The sequence below is a fragment of the Petaurus breviceps genome, unplaced genomic scaffold, assembly GCF_028583685.1.
Source record: "Petaurus breviceps papuanus isolate PSGF00001 unplaced genomic scaffold, PetGlider_PUasm1.0 189, whole genome shotgun sequence".
NCBI classification, from domain to species: domain Eukaryota; kingdom Metazoa; phylum Chordata; class Mammalia; order Diprotodontia; family Petauridae; genus Petaurus; species Petaurus breviceps.
The window spans coordinates 9,761,231-9,784,970 of record NW_027185809.1 but is presented as its reverse complement, the minus strand read 5'-3'; the positions used below and the strand labels follow the sequence as shown (position 1 = coordinate 9,784,970).

General features: G+C 40.5%; 1 protein-coding gene and 1 pseudogene across 3 annotated transcripts in view; one reads left to right on the top strand and one right to left on the bottom strand.

Annotated features, from left to right (window-relative positions):
• TRPC7 (transient receptor potential cation channel subfamily C member 7) overlaps positions 1 to 23,740 on the top strand; it is a 294,002-nt gene that overhangs the window by 145,219 nt on the left and 125,043 nt on the right. The gene's annotated exons all lie outside the window — the stretch shown is intronic.
• On the bottom strand, positions 3,663 to 23,577 carry LOC138164109 (rho GTPase-activating protein 33-like; annotated as a pseudogene).

Genomic DNA, 23,740 nt, shown 5'->3' with positions numbered 1-23,740 from the left:
TATATATATATATATATATATATATATATATATATATATATATATACTATTTTACATGTAATTGGGAAATAAGGTATACAGACACTGGGGCATAGAGATCCACCATTCCCTACTGGAAAAGTCAAAGTGGGTATGGGAGAAAATATGGGAGAGAGCAGATTAGAGGAAGGGATATCCTGTGGGACTGCTATTCTGGGGCAGTGGGTAGGGGAAATATGGGGAGAACATTTGCAACTCAAAATCTGATAGAAATGAATGAGGTAAATCAGAAGTTAATAAAGCATTTGAAAAATGAAAAAATAAAGAAAAAAAAAAAGAATTGCCCCCAGCTACATACTGCACTCTTTGACTTAGGAGAGTATATAACTTCCCAAACTTGTCTCTATTTTTTAGTTCTCTGACTGAACTATGTTGTGACACAGAGCGCTATTAAGCTACTATACCAGACTAAGCAAAGTTCTGTTCTTTTAGTTTGTCGTGGCTCTAGAAAAAGGAAGTAACGGTTAAGTTGATTTCTGTTACAAGTCTATGAGTACTGTTAGATCGCCCTACCCAGGAAGCTTGGTGAGCAGCAGGAAAGGATATAGAGTGAACATTCAGGGTTAGGAATTAAATTTTGGAAATTTGTTCACTATCTTTTAATTTTTTAGTTTTTTAATTCATTTTGAATGTTAGCCTTCTCTGTTATTAGTTCATTGAATTACTCTCTCTTGTGGTTCTTAGTTTCCAACATGATGAAAGAGCTGAAATTGCTTTATCTCCAGTGCTTAATACTATTTTGGAGAGGTTTGAGGTGTAGTGAAGATCAAAGAAAATGTCTAGTCTTCCAACTTGGTGGTCATGTGATTCAGTCTTCTTTTGTTTCTAATTTTTTTTGTTTCCAAATTAATATAATTTCCTATATTCCTATAATATATTTTTCTAGGAAAAAAGGGTACTTTATCTCCAGTTATTTTAGCTTAATCTGCTTTATAAGAACCATATTGTCATGGATTTTCTTCTCTTTACCCTGATCTCCTCCTTCCATTTGTCACCATTTTTCCTAAATTTGAGATTTTCCTTAACTAATTAATTCATTTTTCTTTCTTCCTTTTACCTAGTTGTTTAGTTTTTCACATCTTTTCCCCTTATCAATTAATCAAGTAATCCTCCTCCCATTCCACTTGTTTTTCTTTATTCGATTTTAAGTTTTCATTTTCTGTGCCTTTAAAAAAAAGATTTCTTTTCCTCATTATTTTCATTATTTATCTTCCTTTTCTGCCTCTACTAGACTTTGATACTTTGATTCTTGGCTCTTATACTTTAGTTCTTCTTAATCTCTGAATTTATCATGGAATTAAGGCTTCTAAAGTACTTATTTTAGCTTTTATTTCCCTAAGAATGTCTGTGCTATTTCCTTGAAGATCTTGCACCTTTCCTGCCTTTTTCTGTTGTACCTATTTTAGAAGTATTCCCTACAGGAGATAGAGGCTATCACAGGAAGTTCCCTATGTCTTAGATAATGTAGATCATTAAATTTTATCTTTCTCATGTTAATGTTTTCCCCATTTTTCATTAAATATTTTCTTTGGTTCCATGCCCTTCCACTCTTCTTGGTGTCATCTGACTTTCAGGATCTTTGATTTGCCTTTTCCTTTAGTAAAATGAATGGTCTCTCTAATAACCATATTGAGGTCCCCATTTCCTTTTGTTGAATATCTCTGTTCTCCTTTGAGAACATTTATCAGTGATGACCCCCACCATAATTTCCCCTTTTCCTCCTGTTTCAATATCTCCCTTTGCCTCTTAGCTCTTTCTATTATATGATTTCTTCTTCTGGGAGCTAACAGGAATTATTTTCCCTTCATTATTAACCTTTCCCTTTATTAGGTTATATCATGCATTCCTCTCTATGAAATGAATGGATACAAGAGATATTTATTATAAAAGAAGAATTAATACTCAGTGATGGACTAGGTATATGATCAAGAGACCAAGATGACTAAGAATTTTTAGTCTAAGCAATTAAAAGAATCACCACAACCTCCTTAATTAAAAAAATAAAGGAATAAATAAAGAAGTCAGTAGAGGGGACTGACTTTTGGAGAAAGATAACGGGTTTGGTTTGAGGTATTAAGAGTTTGATGTGATGTCCATTATTTAGCTGACATGTGACAGAAAGTCTGGAGAGAGATAAGAGTTGGAAATATCTGGATGTTACTCTTTATATCCCTAGGTCTGTTTCCTTCTTTATCAAATAAGGAGATTACAATAGATGACTTCCAAGTTCTCTGTCAGCTTAAAAGATCTATAACTCTGTAAAGTGGTAGCTGAATCCCCAAAATGGATGAATTCTAAAAGGAAAATATAAAGAAAAATGAGTAAATTTCATTCATTTATTCATTCATTCAACAAGCATTTATTAAGCATGTACATATAAGATAGAGTTAGATCCTGGAGCTACAAAGACAAACATAAAAGCAAACATTCCCTTCCAGGACCTTAGATTATATTGGAGGAAGTCTTGTAAATGAAGGGCAAGGAGGAAAGAGAAGAGAGAAAGGGAGGAAGGGAAGGAAACCCGTGAATAAAGTAAAGGAAAAGTGTCCAAAAAGGCAAGAGGAAAGATTATAGTTCAGCATTACAAAGCCCAAGTCCTAAGAAAGTTTCTAGAAGAGAGTTGTGGCTAAAATGAAGAAAGATACAAAAAGACTGGTGAAAAAAGACTAAGACAAAGTCACTGAAATTGGAATTTAGGAAGGATATTGGCAACCTTCAAAAGAGTAGTTTCAACAGAGTATAAAAGTTGGAGTTTAGAAGTTGAGTGGGTGAAGCGAGTGAATGGAAGAAAAGAACAGTATGTAGAAGGCACAGCAAGGTCCAATGAAGACTTTTATTTCATTTTGCTTTGATTTTTGGCATAGGAAGGACGTTTTGCTTTTTGTAAGTAAATAGGAAAGAGATATTTGGTTAATTGGGTTTCTTTGCCAAAACAAAACAAAAAATAGCACTAGAGTGAGGAGATAACAAAGGGAGTAAAGACAGAACTTAGGCTCTGAATAAGGGGAAAGATAGGAGAGAAGAATAGGGAGGTCTCTATTGAGAACAAAAAAATCAAGGAGAGTTAAAGAAACTTATCAGGAGCAGCTAGGTGGCACAGTGAATAGAGTCAGAAGGACCTGAGTTCAAATGCGGCCTGAGACACTTAATATTTACTAGCCATGTGACGTTGGGCAAGTCACTTAACCCCAATTGCCCTGCCTTTCCCCCTCCAAAAAGAAAAAAAATAAATTAAAAAAAAGGAACTTATTGTATAGCTTCGTTTTTTTTTTCAGTAAAATTACAAGTGAAGTCAACAGATAGTATGGCATCTGAAATGAAGACTTGGAGAAAATGGGAAAATATTACAAACAGCCATTGTAGGTAGCATGCTAAGGAATCAAAGGGATTTAAGAGTTATTGAGCAACAATGAGGTGCCAGGTAAATTTAGACAGTATGAATCTACAGAGATCCAGGTCTGAAGATCTGAACAATGCAATGACTTTCTTCAAAGACACTCCCTGGACTAGCAGCAAGAGCAGTTAAAGGGAGTAAAATAGGGATGAGTTGTCAGAGATCAAGGTCAGGGGCCAGCATGGTAGACAGGGCAAGTCCAACTGAGGATGCCAATTCTGGCTTCTTCTCAAAGTCCTTCTTCTAAAGTCCTAAAAGCAACAAAACACAAAAACAAAAGAACACATGTCCACCCAAGGATGTATCCTGCCCTGGGGTGAGCTAGAAACATTCTACAGAAACTGACTTTCTTCTGTCCATCTGTTCTGTGCTTCCTAGCAGTGAGTTACTCCATGGTCCACCCCAAGGACATACCCCCATTGACGCTTATGACATGGAAGCAGTGTCTTTATCACTAGTTTTGTATTTCATTAACCAAATTGGGTTTGGGAGAAAATGAAGACAAGTTCTGAAAACCTCCAGACGCTTCTGCAAATTATATTTAATACATGACTGGAATCTGACCTTTTCTTCCTATAATTATATTATTGATAATTAACATTTACAAAAGGTTTTGGACAGAATTATATTACCATAAATGATCATTTTCAATCTGGTGGACCACATGGCTCTGATATTCCTGAGGCTAGCTAAAATGATCTAAGGACATAATTTAGTTGGGAGATACTCTTACACACTTTACATCCCTGTAAATTCTGGGGAGACCTGTATATCAATTTCCTATGTACAGTATAGGCATATATGAATACAACATAAACATATATATAAATAGGCATGCATTAGCAGATGGATAGATCCTCCATGCCTACCTAACTTACTCTTTGGTCGCTTCTGTCTTAGATGACCTCCAAGGTCACTCATCTTTTAGCTCTGACACCTTATGCTTTACATACATATTATAAGATTTGGGACAGAATAATGACAATAATGATCTGCCCCCATCAGGATCTCTTCCTTTAAGCCAACTGAGAAATGAGGAATCAGTCTTTGAATACTTGAGGTTTACCTTAGACTGTTCTATCATTTGGGTCACTGGTTAGTTGCTGAAGCTTGCATCTGGCCAGGGTATACACCAGATAGGATGTATGAGTATTACTTTCCTAGGCCTTCCACTATAACTGATCCTCACACTCATTTTACAGATGAGAAAACTGAGGCTGGAAAAGGTGAGGCAAATGACCAGGGTCCTGACAGAAAGTCAGTGTCTGAGTCAGTATGAAATTTAAATCACCCTGACTTGGAGTCCATCATTTAATTCATTATGTCACCTAACAACCTCATATAGCATAGTAATAACCACCTGGATCCTATGGATAAGGTAAGGCCACAAAAAGAGCATGAAAGATAATATGTTCCTTTGCAACTGCTAGGAAATCTCTCCCACATTGCAGGGATAACATATGTTCCCTGGGTCCAAGACCATGTCTTATTTACTCTTATACCTAACAGGATTTTTCACATAGTAGGCATTCAATAAATGTTTATTGAATTGAATTGAGCAGATCATAGCAACTTAATGAAGCACTTCCCCATTCCTAGAGCAGAATTCCAGCTCCTCCTGATAGGATGTTAATATAAAGTATTAGTAAAGACTGGGAATTGGAGTGAATAATTTCTGAAATAAATCCAAGAAATCTGAGATCATAATTGTATGCACTGGTGGGATAACAGTAAAGTGTTATTTTGATTAGAATCTATGTATTCCAAGGCACCATCATTGGACCTGAGAGGCTGCATTGTGTAGGAACAAGAGAGCCAGACTCAGGATGATCTGGGTTCAAGTTCTTCTTCAGCCACACACTGGTCTAGGCAAGTCATGTAACTGAGACTACAAATTGGAGGATAAATGTTAATTGGCACAGAATCAAGGAGTTTCCTCATCGGTAGCTCCCTATACTAGGGAAATCATGTCCCAAACTTATCTTGGCAGGAAAAAAAAGGCTTACTTGTACGACCTGACTCATGAAAAGCACCATTTATTCCACAGAAAGATTTGTATGAAGTGATACAGACAGAAAAGAGGAACTTAGTTCGAAAATGCAAAACCCACAGCAGCCACTATGAATATGTCGGCATAGTCCCAGGTTTGAATCATAAGATATAACAGACTCTTCCTTAAAGGTGAAGCCAAAACATTTATTCAGATACCAGTAAGCCAAATCCATCATAGTAGCAAAGAAGTCTATACACATTGCCAAGGCAGGGAGCATTGACACCCCAAGCCTCCCCAAACAAATTCCCCCAGGCAAAAATCCTCCCTTTCTCATGCTAGCTGCTCTGCTCTGCCTTTTCTCTCTCTCTCCCAGCTCTGTCTCACTCCTACTTCATGCTCCACCCATTTGCCAAGCTCCTCCCACCAGGAGCTCCATGTGATCACATAGGCCTATTAAGGGGCAGGAAAGATCTTCAAATTCCCTTATCATTACATTCAGCACCCAGATCTTTCATGGCCATTACATAGGCCTATTGGAGTTTAGGGGTAACTGGTATCAAAAGAACTTTACAAAAATATAACAGAGATAACAGAAAATAAGCACATAAAACATTATCTTAGTGTGGGCCTTGAGCACAACCACCCCATCATTCCCCCCTCAAATGAATGGAACCCAAAATACATTGGGATAAGGGGTGAAGGTCTCTTTTTATGTAGCTACTTCCTGCTGAAATTGGATATAGAGCTGTCCCTCACCCAAGGGGTCCCATTTGAGGGGCCAGTTCTTTAACTGGCATCCAGAGCTTGGTCATCACCAGGTCCAGGGGTAATGCATCACAGTCTTGGACAGTGGGAGACATCCAGCTCAAGTAGTTAGTCGATCTACAATTAGAGGACACCAAGTTTTTAGGGATTCTCATACATATTTCAGCAGAGATTTTCCTTATTTCTTTTCTATCCAACCAAAAGTCTTTTAAACAATGTAAATCATATCCTGCTGAACCAGGTGTTCCTGGATACAGTGTTAGGATATTTTGCCTCACAGTCTAATACTCATTATTAGGAATCTTATGTGTTTGCTGTTCTCTAATTTGAAAATATGAGGTCATCAATCTGACTAGAAGTGTACTTTCTTCCAATGGTCTATTATTCAAATTGCATAAAGCAGCAAACAAATTATCTTTCCAATGTTGATATGAATTATTAGACTTAACTTCTTCGACTGTTCTTTCAATATTGCATTCATCCTTTCAATTAACCCAGATGCTTGTATATAATATGGAATATGGTGTATCCATTCTATATTGTTTAATACACAATATGTCTTCATTTCATTACCTTTGAAATGAGACCTATTGTCACTTTGAATCTGCATTAGGGTTCCATCATATAGACTTATGATATCTAGAGTTTTACAGGTATTTTTCTGTGTCACATTCTTATAGGGACAAGCCACTAGTACACCTGAATAGGTGTCAATACAAGTACATATAAATTTACATCCTTTATCTCGGGATAGGGGTCCAATAAAATCTATTTGCCAGAATTGGGCTGGGATTTTTCCCCTTGCTATCTATTCGGTTACTATCCAAGGAATAGCTCATTCCTTTCACAATTGACATATATGACATTCCTCTGCTACCTGAGGTACTAAATGAATGAGAGGTACTAAATCCTCAATTGTGTGGCTACTGGTGTGTGTCCTGGACCCCTAAATGGTCTACCATTTGATGAACCTTTTTTGCTAGTACCAGATCATCAGTTGATTTCACAGAAGGGACAAATATGTTGAGGAGCAATCTTTGCTAGTCAATCAGCATGTGCATTGTACTCATATTCTGGTGTGGTGAGGGCCACATGAGCATCTACATGAAAAACTGACAAATTACATGTCCCATATATCTTCCCATAATTCTTTGCCCCAGACTTGTTTACCCTGAACTTCCCAATTTTGATTTTTCCACATGGGCATCCATGTAGCCAACCCATTAGCTACTGCCCATGAATCAGTAAATATATGACAATGTCCTCCTTGCTCTGTTTTGATGGCTTGCTGTACTACATAAGCTCAGCATACTGACTCCTTCCACCTGTCCCAGTACTTTCCAAAGTTTGCCTGGTACATGGGTTATAGGCTCCCACTTTCCAATGTCTTTTATGGCCCAAATATTTTGCTTTTCCATCAGTAAAACAGGCATGTTTCTTTTGTTCTTCAGTTAATCCATCATATCCCTCATTCCATTTTACCAAGGACTGGATCAATTATTGCCTTGGTTCAGGGGATATATCATTTCCATCAGTATCTATGTTTGCTATAGATTCATGTAATGCAGAAACTCCACTTTTGCCTGTTTTAAATCTCTTTTTAATGTACCATATCCATTTAATTATGGTAGTCTCTTGTGCACATCCAGTTCTGTGAGTAGCCAGGGTACACGTTACCCAGGTCAAAATTGGGATTCCACATCTTAATGTTACTTCATGGTCCAGAGTCAATTGTTCACTCTCTACCAAAGCCCAATATGTTGCTAACAGCTGCTTTTCAAAAGGTGTATATTGAATTCCAGATGATGGGAGTTTCCTAGACCAGAATCCTAAGGGTACATTTCGACTTTGTTGTTTTTGCCATAAACTCCAGTTTGTATATTCATCCTATTCAGTCACTTGTAATTTCACTGGGACACTTTACATAGGCCATAAATCTAGGGCAAACTGTATAGCAGCCTTGGACTCTTCAAAAGCTTTACTTTGCTCAAGTTCCCAGTCAAATGTGTACTTCTTCCTAGTAACCTTATATAATGCCTTCAAAAATCTGTTCTAAATGTAGTATGTGATGTCACCAATATCCAAATAATCCTATGAACTTCTGGGCCTCTTTCTTTTTGGTAGGAGGAGGAAAATCCTGAATCTTTTGTTGGGCTTGCAAGAGAATCTCTCGTAGCCCCTTATTCCATTGTATGCCTGAAAATTTTATTTTTTGAGCTGGTGCTTGAATCTTTGCAGGGTTAACTTCCTACTCTTTGCTTTTCATATGCTTAATTAAAAACATCAAACTCTTCTCCACTTCTTTTACATTTTTTCCTTGCCTCATAATATCATCTATGTATTGGATAAGCTACAAACCAGGTAGCTCTAATTCATCAAAATGCTCAGTCACAATCCTATGATAAATGCTAGGGCTATGCAGAAAACCTTGTGGCAAGCAGGTAAAAGTATTTTGTCTGCCCTGCCAAGTGAAAGCAAACTGGTCCCAGTCTTTAGAATCTAATGGAACAGAAAAGAAAGCACTGGCTAAATTAATAACTGCATACCAAGTCCCATCGTATTTCTCAACCTTTTCTATTAAGGTAATTGTATCTGGAACAGCAGCATACAAGGAAGGAGTCACGTTATTCAATTGTCTGTAATCCACTGTCATCCTCCACATCCCATCTGACTTTAATACTGGCCAGGCAGGATTATTCCATCGAGTGATCTTGGGGACTGACACTCCTGCCTCAACATATTCCTTTATAGTATTGGTAATCCCGTCCTGCCCACCTGGCACATGATATGGCTTTAAAGTAATTATTTCAGAAGGTTCAGATAAAGTGAGTGGTTCCATTTTTTATTTAACCCACTAAAACTCTATTAATTCCTGTCTTCCTTATTACAAATTGGCATCTGCCCTCACATAAATTTAAAGTTATACCTCTCAAAATATCTATTCCAATGATGTATTTAGGAATGGGTACAATTACCATGGTATCTCCTCTAAACCACATAGAGTTAATGGGATACTGCTTATTGCATTTCTCTGCAAATAAAACTAATAGATTAGTTCCATTGTTACCTTCTTGCATATGGTAATCCCCAAAACTTTGTTGTACAAAAGGATTCTGACTAATAGCTATAAGTTTCAAACAATCTGTTATCTATCCCTACCCTTCTGGCCACTTTGTCACTGATTCTTACCATCCAAGGTGCTTGTGATTCTTCCATTTTTTGGGTTAATGTCTTAGTTAATTGTCCAATTTTCATTATTAGTTTAAGTTGTTTGGCTGATATTTCAGTCCGTACCAGTCCTGTTATGGCAATAGGAGTTCCATGTTTGAATTTATCAGGTTTTCCATGTATAAGGGAGACCTCCAGTATCTATTAATGCCCTAGTTACAGTAGTTGGTCCATTTTTTCCAATACATGGTTAAACTGATAGGATGTCTGCAATCTTGTCTGTATTTCTTTAATCTGAGCCAAGGCTTGACCTATTTCCTATTCTCCCTGAAGGTATGATGAACTTGGATACAATAATTCAGGAGAATCTGTAGGAGTAGTTCTTACTTCCCTATTCCATCTAATATTATGTCCTTTTTCTTGGTAAACCTTATATAGTTCATTAGTTGGAATACCATATTAATAAAGCAGTAAACAATTCTTTCCTTGTTAATCTATTCTGACTGAATCTGCTGGTTATTTTCTCTTCTCTCTTGAGGAAATTCACCTCTTCCCCTTTCCCCTAAGTTACCTACCTATGAAATCTTATCCATACCTCTGAAAGAGAGTCCACTATTTCCCCGGTTGAATTGACTTAAAAGATCTGTGACCTCCTACTGAGCAAAATCCTCAATTACTTCCCATTGTGTCTCCCCCCTGATTCTCCTCTTTCCGTTTTAGTATTGGAAAGCGCCAGTAGTCTTAGAAGCCAGAGCCAAAAGTACAATATATAATAGTAGTTCACATTTATATATAGCTTTAAGCTTGGCTTTATATAGATTATATCATTAGATTCTCACAATAACCATGTTTGGGAGTTGCAATTACTACAATAAAGTCAATAAACAAGGAAGGTAAGGATTACAGTAACCATTAGTACCAACCTACTAAAGTTAAAGGAACCATAGTGTTATAGGAAGAAGGTTAAATCTGAGATCAGTAGACCTAGGTTCAAATTTCAACTCTGCCATTTACAACATGTATGACCTTGGTCAAATCATTTCCTCCTCTACAAAATAGGAGACAGGAGAGGTGTTGGAGTAGATGATCTCAAAGAGCCTTTCCAGTGCATAATCTGTGATCCTTTGTGCCTACATCCCTCCATTCTATTATAAGCACCTGTTTTCTTGTGGAATGTACTTTGTAGGTCATTTACTTGGATTCATAAAATCATAGATTTCAAGGCAGAAAAGACTTTAGAAGTCATTGATTCTAACCCCTTCATTTTATAGATGAGGAAATTGAGGTATAAAGAGATTAAGTGATGTGCTCAGGGTCACAGCCAGTAAATATCTGAGGCAGGATTTCAAGCTTGTTTTCCTGACTCTGAGCCTCACACTCTCTCCACTACCTCTCCTAGCTAGAGTGTTGGGAAGTGTCAATTCTATCAAAACAAAATGGGTCAATAATTTACTTTGATAAGAAAAAAAAACATAGTTTAATTTTATTGGGAGGTATCAGGCTGCAAGGTTTTCAAGTCCAGGGGGAGAGGAAAGGGAAGAAATAATTTTCAGTGGGTACTAAATAGATTCACTTTCATTCAACAAGCAGCTATTAAAGTAACACACTAGGACAAAGACTATTCCAGTGTCTGGATATTAAGATCTGAAAGATACAATTCCTAATAAGCAGGAGCTTACTAGGTAGTTGAAGAAGTAGAAGTAAAAAAAAAAAAAATTCTAATGTAAAATATGTCATAAATCCTTAATACTTACAAATAATGACTACATAATGTCATTTAAATGATCAATTGAGATAATATCTGTAAAATGCTTAGCACAATGCCTGGAACATAGTAGATACTTAATAAGAGTTTGTTTACATCCCCTTAATGTGATTACATTCTCCTTTGAACAAAGGCTACACCATATATTCAAGTCACCTTATTACATGGAACTGAGATTTAGACCTCTGTTGTGGGAGCAACAGAAAAATAAAAGAGAGAGCCCCTACCCTGATGGAGAGGTTTAAAAGGTATGGGAGTTGGTGGGGACGAGGGAAGCTGTAAAAGCTCCGCCTGGGGTGGGGTGCAATGGCAGGGGACAAGATGGAGGCAGTAGGGATGAGGGAGGTTGGGATTCATGAAGGGAGCCTTGTAGAATGGATAATATTTCCATAGGTGGCCGTCCCTTCCAGCTCTCACTTTCTATGCTTCAACTAAGTCTCTGAATTTTAATGCTTCTGTCTTAGGAGATGGTAATAACTATGATTTTTTTTAAATAACCAGTTACTTGTGGGTTGTTTTAAAGCTTATAAGACAATGCTCTCAGAATGTGTCGGAAGGGCCATTGGCCATTAAGTGTAGACGACAGCACTGTGACCCTGAGAAGGCTTCATAGAGGACAATAATTGTGAGATGATTATCCAAAGATAGGTGGAAAGGGAAGGTGAAGGGCATTGACAGAGGGCTGGAAAGTGAAGAGGATTATTATAATAAGAACTTGCATATCTACAGTTCCTTAAGTTTTATAGAACACTTTTTCCCAACAAGCTTATGAGGTAGGGAGCAATCATTTCAAAGATGAGGGAACTAAAGTCCAGGGAGGAATTGGGGTAAAGTCACAGCACTCGTAAGCGCCAAAGGCAGGACTCAAACTGAGGACTTCAAACTTCAAATCCAAGGTTCTTTCTACTTCATCCTGTCTCACCCAGATGTATTGGGGAGCAAATGGATGAATGAGGCTGGACTGGAGGTAACTAGAAATAGTTATCTATTAGTTAATAGGTACTTGGGCAAGAAGCAAGTATCTTCTCCCCATCTAGTCCAGTACTGTCAGGGCTTATTTAATAGTTGTATATAGAACTGAGCATGGTATTAAAAAAAAAAATACTATTGTCATAAAAAAAAAAACGTGGCAAAGCATACCCCTCTCCTCTTAGTAGAGAGGTGATCAGCCATAGATACACAATTTGTTCTCAAGCATGGCCAACATATTGTTTTATTTTAATTAGTTATATTTTGTTTTTTGTTCAGGTGAAGAGGGTACCTTGTGGTGCCCAACAAAATCAGTAAAATATTTAATTTTTAAAAAGAACTCCAGTTATCAACCAACAAGTACCCCCCAAAAAAGGGGGGACCAACTTTGGGCTCTCTGTGGTATACTGGGTTACAAGGTATATAATGTCATAAGGGCTCTATTGGGTTGAAAACAGAACTCAAATATTAAGTTCTATATGGGCTTTTTCTGTGAAAAAAAAAAAAGAATCTTGGTGGGCCCAATTATAAATTTAAAAAAAGAAAGAAACTTACAATGTTTGGAGCTGGATTGCTGAAGATATAACTGAACATTCAGTTCTCCAGAGACATCCATACAAACAGCTGACTTGTTATACCCAGAATAAGTAAATGGCAGACACAGATATGGGGGTGAAATACTAAACCAGCCTGCCATTAACTTAGCTAGGAATCCCAGTATTGAAAAACTACAGTGAATCCCACAGACAAACTCTTATGTGTTCCCTTCAAGCTATGACATCCTCTCAGGATCAACAAATATCCTCAAAGTTTATTGTCGAATTTAGGTCCTTGATGGGACTTTGCCACCATCTCCTCCAAGCCCTTCATGATGAAAAGTAGGCTCAGAGCAGGGAAGTGTCTTGTCCAAAGGGGAAGGGACAAAGGAAAGAATCATAAAGACACAGCTTCATTAATCTGTGTTGATTTGAAAAAGTAATTAATCAATTGTCATTTATTAAGCACCTGCTGTGTACCAAGTACTGTGCTAGTTGCTGAAAATACAGAGACAAAAATGACAGTTTCTGCTATTAAAAAATTTACATACTGTGGCGGGAGGGGGAAACATGTATGTGTGAAGACACATGTGTATATGTATCATACTTTACATATATACATGTACTTACAACATTCAATTCAATAAGAATTTATTAAGCATCTGCTATGCTCTACACATTGTGCTAAGCATTGAGGATACAGATAAGAAAGAGACAGCCCCTTCCCTGAAGGAGCTTAGAATCTTAACAGAGGAAGACAAAGCACCAAAGGAAGCTGGAGCTGGGGGGAGGGGGGAGGGAGCCCTTAGAAATTTTGAACAGGATGGTGAGATGGTTAGACCTGTGTTTTACAGATATTAGTTGTGGAAATAGTTTGGAAAGGAGAGAAGCTAGATGCAGGAAGATCAATCAAGAGTCAATGCATGAGGGGCTGAGTCAAGATGGTGGAGTAGAAACAGGACCTCTGTGCAGCTCTGGCTCCCACCACCTCCAATTCATGTAAAAGGGGACGCTGAACAAACTTTGGAGCTACAAAACCCACAAAATGACACAGAGAAGCTAACCTCCTGCTTAGGACAGCCTGGCAGGCCAGCAAGAATTGGCCAGTACAGCACTCTGGGAGCTGACTCCAGACCCACATGAGCTGGAAGTTTTAGCCCCAGGGCAGGCCTGACCAACCACTGGCTGGAGGGACTCCAGATCACCAGCAGCTGTGGGCATTTCCAGAATTATCAACACATAGATGTGAAAGACAAAGTGAGAGGTCAGTGCAGTGTGGACTTTGGGACCCAGTGGTAGGGAGTGCATCAGCTTTTGCCCCCAGGGTGAGAAGCTGCTGAGGGCTGGGGGGCAGCCATGTGCAGGAGCTTCAGCTCCTGGCCTGCAGAGTGTAGGGGGACCAAGTGACAAGTCTGCGGGGTATTCGCTCTTGCTTTAACCTGCTTGGAGCTGGATTGCAGCCTAGGTTGAGGGTCCTGGGGTGTGTGACCAGGTTGCCAGAGCTTGTGGAGGATTCAGAGAGGGCAACCCATCTAATTCCTCTGACAGCTAAGAAAACCCCAGTGTTTGGAGCGAAGCTCCCCTGTCTGGTGGCAGAGTCTTACTGTGGCAAAAAAGCCCAAAAGCCAAGTAACTGAGTAGCAAAATGAGCAGGCAAAGGGCAAACCAAGCAAAGGAATCCAACATTAGACTCCTATTTTGGGGACCAAAAGGAGCAAAGCATGGAACAGGAGGAAAACAATGAAGTCAGAACTCCTACATCAAAAGCTTCCAAGAAAAATACAAGCTGGTTACAGGCCATAGAGGACCTTAAGAAGCAGATAAGAGAAGTGGAGGAAAAATTGGGAAAAGAAATGAGAACGATGCAAGAAAATTAAGAAATGAGAATCAACAGCCTGACTGAGGAAAATCAAACCTTAAAAAATAGACTAACTCAAATGGCAAAAGAGTCTCAAAAAGGCAATGAGAAGAATGCCTTAAAAAGTCGAATCTGACAGATGAAAAAAGAATCTCAAAAGCTCACTGAGGAGAATCATTTCTTCAGAATTAGATTAGAGAAAATGAAAGCTAGTGACTTTATGAGAAATCAAGATGCTGTTAAACAGATCCAAAGAAATGAAAGAACAGAAGGCAATGAGAAATATCTCATTGGAAAAATCACTGACCTGGAAAATAGATCAAAGAGAGATAATTTAAAAAATTATTGGACTACCTGAAAGCCATGATCAAAGTAAGAACCTAGAAATCATCCTCCAGAAAGTTCTCAAAGAAAACTGCCCTGATGTTTTAGAACAAGAGGGCAAAATAGAGGTTGAAAGAATCCACCAATCCTGAAAAAGATCCCAAAAAGAAAACTCCTAGGAATATTATAGCCAGGTTGCGAAATTCCCAGATCAAGGAGAGCATATTACAAGCAGGCAGGAAGAAACAATTTGAATATGGTGGAAACACAATCAGGATAACTCAGGATCTGGCACCTTCTACACTGAGGGATCGAAGGGCTTGGAATATGATATTCTGGAGGGCAAAGGAGCTGGGATTAAAACCAAGAATCACCTTCACAGCAAAATTGAGTATCATGTTTCAGGGGAAAATATTGTCATTCAGTGGAATAGAGGACGTTCAAGCATTCATGCTGAAAAAACCAGAGGTAAATAGAAAATTTGTCATTCAGATACAAGAAGCAAGTGAAGCATGAGAAGGTAAACAGGGAAAACAAATAATGAGGAACTTATTACAGTTGAACTATTAGCATTCCTACAAGGAAAAATGATCATTGTAACTGATGAAACTTTTCTCAGTATGAAAATAGGTGAAGGGAATAGAAATATATATATGTATGTATGTATGTATGTATGTATGTATATATGTATGTATGTACGTATATGTGTATGTGTATATATATCGGAGTGTGTATGGGTGTATTAATACATATGTGAATGTGTGTATATATGTTTACAGGTATACATAGATAGAGGGCACAGAACCATTTTAATAGGAAGGGATGATACTTAAAAGGTGAAATTAACAGGTGAGAGAGGAATATAATGAGAGTAGATGGGGAGAGACAGAATGGGGTAAACTATCTCATATAGAAGAGGCAACAGAAAATTGTTACAATGGAGGGAAAGTATAGGAAGGCAAAAAGGAATGGGTCAACCTTATTCTCATTGAATTTGGCTTGGGGAGGGAATGACATACACACTAAATAGGGTATTTCAGCCTACAGGAGAATAGGGGGGAAGGGGATGAGAGGGGACATGATGGAATGGAGGGCAGGCTGGGGGGGAGGGAAGTTGGAAGCACCCCCTTTTGAAAAGGAACAGGATCAAAGTAGAGAATAGAACAAGTGGGAGGGAATATAGTCAGTCTTTTACAATATATCTACTAAGGTAATGTTCTGCATTAGCTACATATGTACAACCTATACTGAATTGCTTATCTTCCCAGTGAGAGTGGGTGACAAGGGAGGAAGGGAATGAATCTGGAATTCAAAGTTTTAAAATCAAATATTAATATATATATATATTATTAATTCTAGTTTACATGTAATTGGGAAATAAGATATACAGTCACTGTAACATGGACATCTCCCATACCCTGCTGGAAAAGTCAAAGCGGGTATGGGAGAAGATATAGGAGGGAGCAGATTGGAGGAGGGGATATCTTGTGGGACTGCTATTTTGGGGCAGTGGGTAGGGGAAAAATGGGGAGAAAATTTATAACTCAAAATCTGGTGGAAATGAATGATGTTAATCAGAAGTTAATAAAGCATTTGAAAAATGAAAAAAAAAAGAGTCAGTGCATCAGCTGGGCAATGGTTGAACCAAGTTCTGGTATATGATTGTGATGAAATACTACTGTACTAAGAAATGACAAGCTCAGTGATTTTAGAAAAACGTGGAAAGACCTGAATGAAATAATGAAGGCCAAATAAGCAGAACCAAGAGAATGTTGTATACATTAACAGCAGTATTGTAGGCAAGCTCATTTATTCTACAATTTCTTGCAAGAAAATGGATGTGCCACCTACTCAGAAACACACATCAAAGGCTAAAGCTTTGCACTTTAAATCCCTGTCCTGAAAGGTAAAGTCCCTATCTCATTGGCTGAGTATTTTGAAGTGTACAACTTCCCTGCACACCTACTTCATGTTCCCCCTTCCCATAATGCCTCCCTCACTCCATACATGTTAAGCAATTAAGCATGGGTACTTAGAGCCTGACTGACCTACTTGCCCTAACTTAACCATAGACCTAGTCAAGACTAGTTTTCCTTCTATTCTAGGAATTGTTTTTGCAAAAAAACCCTTTATTCTCAACAAAAGCCACCTATTAACCACTAAGAGGCATGACTGCAAAAAGTCCCAAGTTCTTTGAAACAAGAGGATCCACTTCCCTACACCTGTATGGAAACATATATATATATATATGTATATATATATATATATATATTTATATTTCACACATATGATACTAAGAAATACCTATATTCCTTGGCAGCCCCACGTGGAAAGCATTGTAAGTCTTTTAGCTCTAGGTTCTCCAAGAATTTTTTTTAAGCAATTAGGGTTAAGTAACTTGCTCAAGGTTACATGGCCAGTTATTTTTGTGTGGGTGCCGAGTATCTGAGGCCAGAACTGATCCTGGATCTTCCGATGCCAGGGCCGGCGCTCTTACTCCCTGTGCCACCTGGCTGCCCCTGGTTCTACAAGAATTTGATCATTTCTCTTTTACCTTTTGTTTATCTTTGATAGACTTGTGCAAAATTGAAAGGACATTAAATCTCCTGTTTTATATTACTAAATTTATCCTTTTATAATTCAGTAAATTTTCCTTGAAGAATTAGGTGCTAAGGAATGTGGAAGGTATGTTTGATATTGATGTTGGGTTGTTGTCTACAGTTCCTTTCAGCATAATAGAGTTTCCTTCTTTATCTCCTTTTATGTTGTGGAATTGTGTTGGATAGTATGTTTGCAACTCCTGCTTTGATAGATTCATCCAATTCATAAAAAATTTGTGTCAGGTGTTCATTTTCATTCTGTTTGCCTTTATTTTAGAGGTGATCCTTGTAAGCAACAGATTGTGGAGTTTGGTTTTCTTCCAATCTGTGACCCTTTTTTTGCTTCATTGGATTGTTTAATGCAATCATATTTAAAGGTTTTATAGGTTTACATTTTCCTCAGTTTGTTTCAGTAGATGGGTTGTCAAGAGATTTATTTCATTATATTTCATGACTTTCCCTTATATCATTTTTATTTGAGCTCTGCTTTTATCCTTGCGGTCTTACATTTTTTTCCCATAGATCATTTTTGCTTTTATTTCTTTCTGTTAATATTACATTTTTTTCAAGTGTTTAGTACACAGAATTGGGACTCGGCAGGGACACACCCACTCAGACATGCATACCTAGACGCAGGGGCAGGAGTGTGCACATACTAATACACCCTAATGCCTTTCATCTGGGCACCCATTCATAGCTGCATGTACAGGGCAATGAGAAGAGGGGAGGGGAGCAGGACATGTTGGGGAATCCTGGGAGTTGGGGGGAGATGAAGTGTTTTCATCTTCTGTTTTCCCCAAATTAGTGCAAGAAACCCCAGGGCAGTATACATATAAAAAGTATATTTGTGGGAAAGGCAGAGAAACTACAGTTATAGGTTATTGTATTTACAAAGATTTACAAAGTTTACAGTTATGAGATTTACAAGAGTTTACAAAGTTAGAAACTTGAGGAATTGGGAAAAATTACAAACTGGGTCATTAAATTGGGTCCGAGAGTCAGAGATGGCAGTAGGTTCATCCCTGGGACCTTCGTCATCAACAGGCACAACCATCTAGGGATCCAAGAATTCCCATTCACCAACATAGGGAGCCATTTTACAAAAAGAATTAGGAGACAGGCTCTCCAGCCCCAGCAGTAACTGTGAGTCTGGCCCTTAATATGGAGGGACCAGCTTGGACAGGGCAGGTAGGAATGTGGGGGAGGGCGGACAGCCCCCTCTCTGTGTCCATTCCCCCCATTTCCATATTGAACCCCGTGAGGACCCTCCTTCCCTCCTTTCCCATAGGTCTGGGTGATAAGGATGGAATCTGGAGGCCCCCAAGGTCGAGGAGGCCGGTGCCCCCAAGGTGAGAGCTGTTTGTGGGGCAGTCAAGGAGCCAGGGGGACAGGGTCAGAGCAACTTCTGGGTTGGGCAGGAGGGGAGGAAGAACAAGAGGAGAATCAGGTAGGCAAAGGTCCACCTCTACCTAGGGTCAAGTTGACATAGACATGTTCCAGATGGGCCAGGTGTTGCCGGGATTCTTGGGGGTGGTATGTTATGTTGGGAAAAATGCTGCAGTGCAGAAGGGCATGGGTGAGATGGGAGTGAAGGGTAGCAGAAGAGGAAGTGAGGGGGTCCCTGGGGTGGTGACGGTTCCCAAATCCCATAGAAAGCATCTGAGTACCTCAGGTGCCTGGTGGAAGGGAGCCCAAGGCCTTAGCATACCTGCTAGGGAGGGCCCTCACCCCCACTGATCTCATGGTACAGGTTTTCCTCCCTGTGGGGGGGCAGTGTGGGGTCACGTGGGGTCCTCTGGGTAGGGGGTGGGGGTGCACCTGAAAGGGATGAGCAATAAGAGAATGAAGAGGAGACTTGGGGGGGTGCAGAAAAGGGGGAGTGGCGCTCCTTGGCATTGGGAGAAGTCACAGCAGAGGAGAAAAAGGAGGCAGGTACCTGTGCAGGACCTCTTCTTCCCTCTGTGGGGGACCAGAAATATGTGTGTGCAACAGGCCGCCATCACTCTGCTGCCACTGCAAGGAAGTTGGGGGACCTGGGTGGCTGGAGCTCACCATGGAGAAGAGGGGCCCAGGGTCCCCGGCCCTTGGACTTTCCCCACCCCTTCCAGGGACAAGGAATGTTGGAAGGAGGAGTAAGGTAGGGGTGGGACCACGCCCCCCCATCTCCTGCTGGCTCCAGCAACCTGCTGCCTACTGATCCTGGTGGGCCAAAGCGAGGGCCATCAGGCTGGCTGGATTCTTGGGGCATGGGGGAGCTCGGGGAGAAGCAGAGACAAGGGTACAGGTAGAAGTGGGGACTCAAACCCAGGCACAGGACTCAGTGACCCTTGCAGGTCTCTCTGGCTGGTGAAGGACAATTTGCTCCTGATTTTCCTCTGGCAGCTGTAGCTCAGCTCAGTCTTGGCACCATGCAGCAGCAGGAGGATGAGCCGGGGAGCCGCTGTGGCAGATGGAGGCCATGGGGTGGCAGGGCCACCACCCCCCAGCAGCTTCAGTACAGCAGAGGGCACAGAAACAGCCATAGGCTCAGAGATGTTCAGAGCCGTGGGTGGGGCAGGGCTCACCAGGCCTGGAGGAGAACCAGTAGGGAGAAGTGGCTTTATGGATGAAAGCACCAGGATGGGCTGGGAGGGGGAGGGGGAAGGACGGGCAGGGTCTTCAGGGGTAGAGCTGCTGCAAGGGAAAGGCAGGGGATCAAAGTCAAGGCCTCTCAGCCCCTCCAGGCATCTAGGGGGACTAAAGTGCAGGTCTTTGCCATCGTCCAGCCAGGCTGACATCCAGTGTGAGGAAGAGCCCACAGACAAGGTGCTGCTGGAGGAGGTTGACTGCTTGGTGGAAGATAAGCTGTCATGGGAGCTGGCCAAGATGGGAGCCCCTGGGGGAAAGCATCACTGCTGGAACAGGGCTGGGGCAGCTGGTGGAGATTCTACAGGCCATCTCAGCTGGCCTGGGATGACAGCGACTCCTGGCTCTTGACTGATTGTAGTGGGGCTGCTTCCACTGGACACCTGGGGTGGATGGGCCCCTTGGCTGCTGCCACCTGGTTTCCTATGCTTTTCTTCAAAGACCCCCTTCCTTTGGTCTCGAGGTGAAGTAGGAGCCTTGGCCCCCTGTCCAGACAGCTGACCCTGTGCCCGATCCTGAGCCTCATCTAGGGAGAGGAGGCAAGTGGAGGATCCACTGCCCACAAGGGACTTGGACCTGGAGAGGAGACAGCCACCTGCAGGATCTGGGACTGCCGAGGTAAAGGTGTGGCGGAAAGAACATTGACTTGGCTGATAAGGAACTCCACCGCCACAGACTGGACCCCAACTTCACGGAGGGCCCCACCAAGCCCTGCTGATGCCAGCTCCTTTGCTGGAAACAGGTTGGGAGCCCACAAAATGGCCAGATTTCCTGTGGGCTTTTGGTGATGGCACTGGGCTGGATCATCGTAGAGAGGTGTCACAGCAGGTGCTCCAGGATCTGGTCATGAGCTGGGGGCATCTGTTTGGTGACATCTTGTACCAGGACCAGTCTCTCCTCCTCCTCAGGCACAGACGCGGCCTCAGTGAATTTTCCTGAGAGCTGGTAGGTGAGCAGAGGGTTAGGCAGCTCTCTAAAGCAGAGTTTGCATAGGGAAGAAGAGACTGTGGATGTCCTGGAAGAAGGCTGGTTGGCTCAGCTCTGGGATCCCTTCACTCTCAGACTCCTGCCTCAGTTTCTGGATGGTGGAAGAAACACGTGAGAGGCATTAGATTCCATCCACAACCCCATGGGCCTCGAGGAACTCACAGCAAGGGCGCAGGACTTGGGGAATATCTTGGCCAGAGTTGCTGAGATGCTCCCCAAGGTCACAGCCAAAGACACGCTGCTGCAGAAGGATGTCCTGCTGCCTCAGGTGCTGCCAGGATGGGCAGCAGCAAATCAAAGAGCGGAAGAAACCTGCAGCTTTCCTCGGGGGCGGGGCACAGCGCTGAGAGAGGGAGGGCCAGGTTCCCCTTAATCAGAGCCCCTGAAGGGGGTAGGAGCTGCACAGACCCCTCCCCTGGAGCATCCAGGTTATCTCTGCTTCTGACCACCACGGCCAGTCACACCGGGGCAGTGACCCTGTCATCCGGGCCGGGAGGGGACCAGTCCTTGCTCCTGCTCCTCTTCCTCCTGCTCCTCTTCCTCCCGCACTCAGGCCAGGTCCTCCCCCACTTCTGCTGTTGCCTCAGCAGACTGTCACTTGGCCTTGTCTCTGTCATTAGCACGGCAACACAATGTGGAGAAGGGGAGGGACCTGCTGGCCGAGGCCACGCCCCTTGTCTTGCATATTTTTAACTAAAAAAATCTCTTCATATCTCTCTGTTATTTTGTCATTTTTTTTTACTTGGTTGCTATAGTTTTTTTTATCTTTCTAGCATCTATTTTCCAGGGTGTTTGCAATGTAAATAATCTCTTCAGGTAATCATTTTCTTCCTAGAAATGACCCAAACACCTCTTTTAATTGTTCTTGCATTTTCGTGGTCAGGTTTTGAGATTTATCATGTTTTCCTGAGAGACAAAATCCTTTAAATTGTCTCTCTTTGTCCTGTCTTCAGGACAATTTATTAGCTTAAATGAGATTTCATAGGAAGACATAGTAGATACAAAGGAAATCTCATTAATTAATTTAATTAACTTATATTGATCTCATTAATATGGGAAACAGTCCCTGATACCTAATGAAAGCTTGTATTCCCTATGAAATTGTCATGGCTAAAATTTATGCTAATTAAATAAAAAGTTGAATATTTCATTCATTTCATTTCTTGAAAATATGCATAGTTAATGAGATTTCCTATGTGTCCAGGTTTTAGGGACACCCTATATTTTATTTTACAATCACATTTTATTTTAATATTATTGCTTTTTGCTTTTCTTCTTCCAGGTTGTCCTCCATTTCACTGCATTTACATTCCCAATTAATAACTCTCTTTTTTCTTTCTTTGGTATGACTTGCTATCAAGGATTCAAGTTGTTTCTATTCTGCTCATTATTTCTGCTATGGAGGCCTTAAAATCTGTTTTCACTGTTCTCATTTCTCTTTTCAACCAATTTGGGAATATCCTGATGTTAGTCTATGCTGTCTTGAGAATCCAGAGCTAGAACTAGGAAGTTTGGAAAACCTGAGTTCAAATCTGGCCTCAGATTTACTACCTTCGGGAGCCCAGGCAAGTCACTTAACTTCTGTCTTGCCTCACTTTCCTCAAATGTAAAATGGGGGTAATAAAAGCACCTACCTCCCAGAGTTATTGTGAGCATCAAATGAGATTATAAGCACTTAGCACAGTGCCAGGCACAGCGTAGGCATTGTCAATAATCTATTATCTTCTCAGTGAATTGGAAAGCTCAGCATCAAAAGGCACACTGAGACCACATAGTATCTTCTGTCTTATCAGGTTCACTTTCTTTTGTGTTGCAAAATTTATTTATAGATGTCTAGACTCTTAATTCAGCTGGAGGCCACATTTGCTTTTATTACTTGTACTTTCCCTATTGGTTTTTCTACTTATATTCAATATATTTAAGAGTTTTCTTCCTCTTAAGATATTAGGTTATTTCAGGGTTTCTTTGTTTTTTCTTGTATTCTACTATCACTCACTTTCTGACTCCTTCCCTTTTAATGTGTTTCCCCAAGGCATAGTCCTCCAATTCATCTTAGCTTTCTTCCACATGGAAAAGTTCACATTCCATAGTCTTTACAAATAGTTCTCAGTTTTTCATAAGCTTTATAAGTAATCTGGGGGGGGGAGGGGAAGGGAACGACAGAATTGCCCCCAGCTGGATACTGTGCTCTTTCACTTTGGCTTATTAGAGTATATAACTTCTCCAAGTTATTTCTATTCTTTAGTTCTCTGGCTGAGTTATGTAATGACACAGACTAAGCAAACTTCTGTTCTTTTAGTTTTTCATGGAACTGGAAAGGGGAAGTGGAGGTTGAGCTGATTTCTGTTTCAGGGAAAGTTAGGTAGCCCTGCCCAGGGAGCTTGGTGAGCAGCAGGGAGGGGATATTGATTAAACAGTCAAGTTGAGGGATTAAATTTTGGGAATTTGTTCATTAGCTTTTAAAATTTTAGTTTTTTAGTTCATTTTTAATGTTAACCTTTTCTGTTATTAGTTCATCGAATTACTTACTCTTGTGGTTCTTGGTGTCCACCATGATGAAGACAATTGAAATTATTATTTTTTTCTCTTGTACTTAATCCTGTTTTGGAGAGGTATGAGAAGTAGTGAAGATGAGAGAAAAATGTCTAGTCTTCCATCTTGTTGATCATTGTAATAGTAATGGAATTTCAAGATCCCCCTGTATTGGCTTGGTTTGG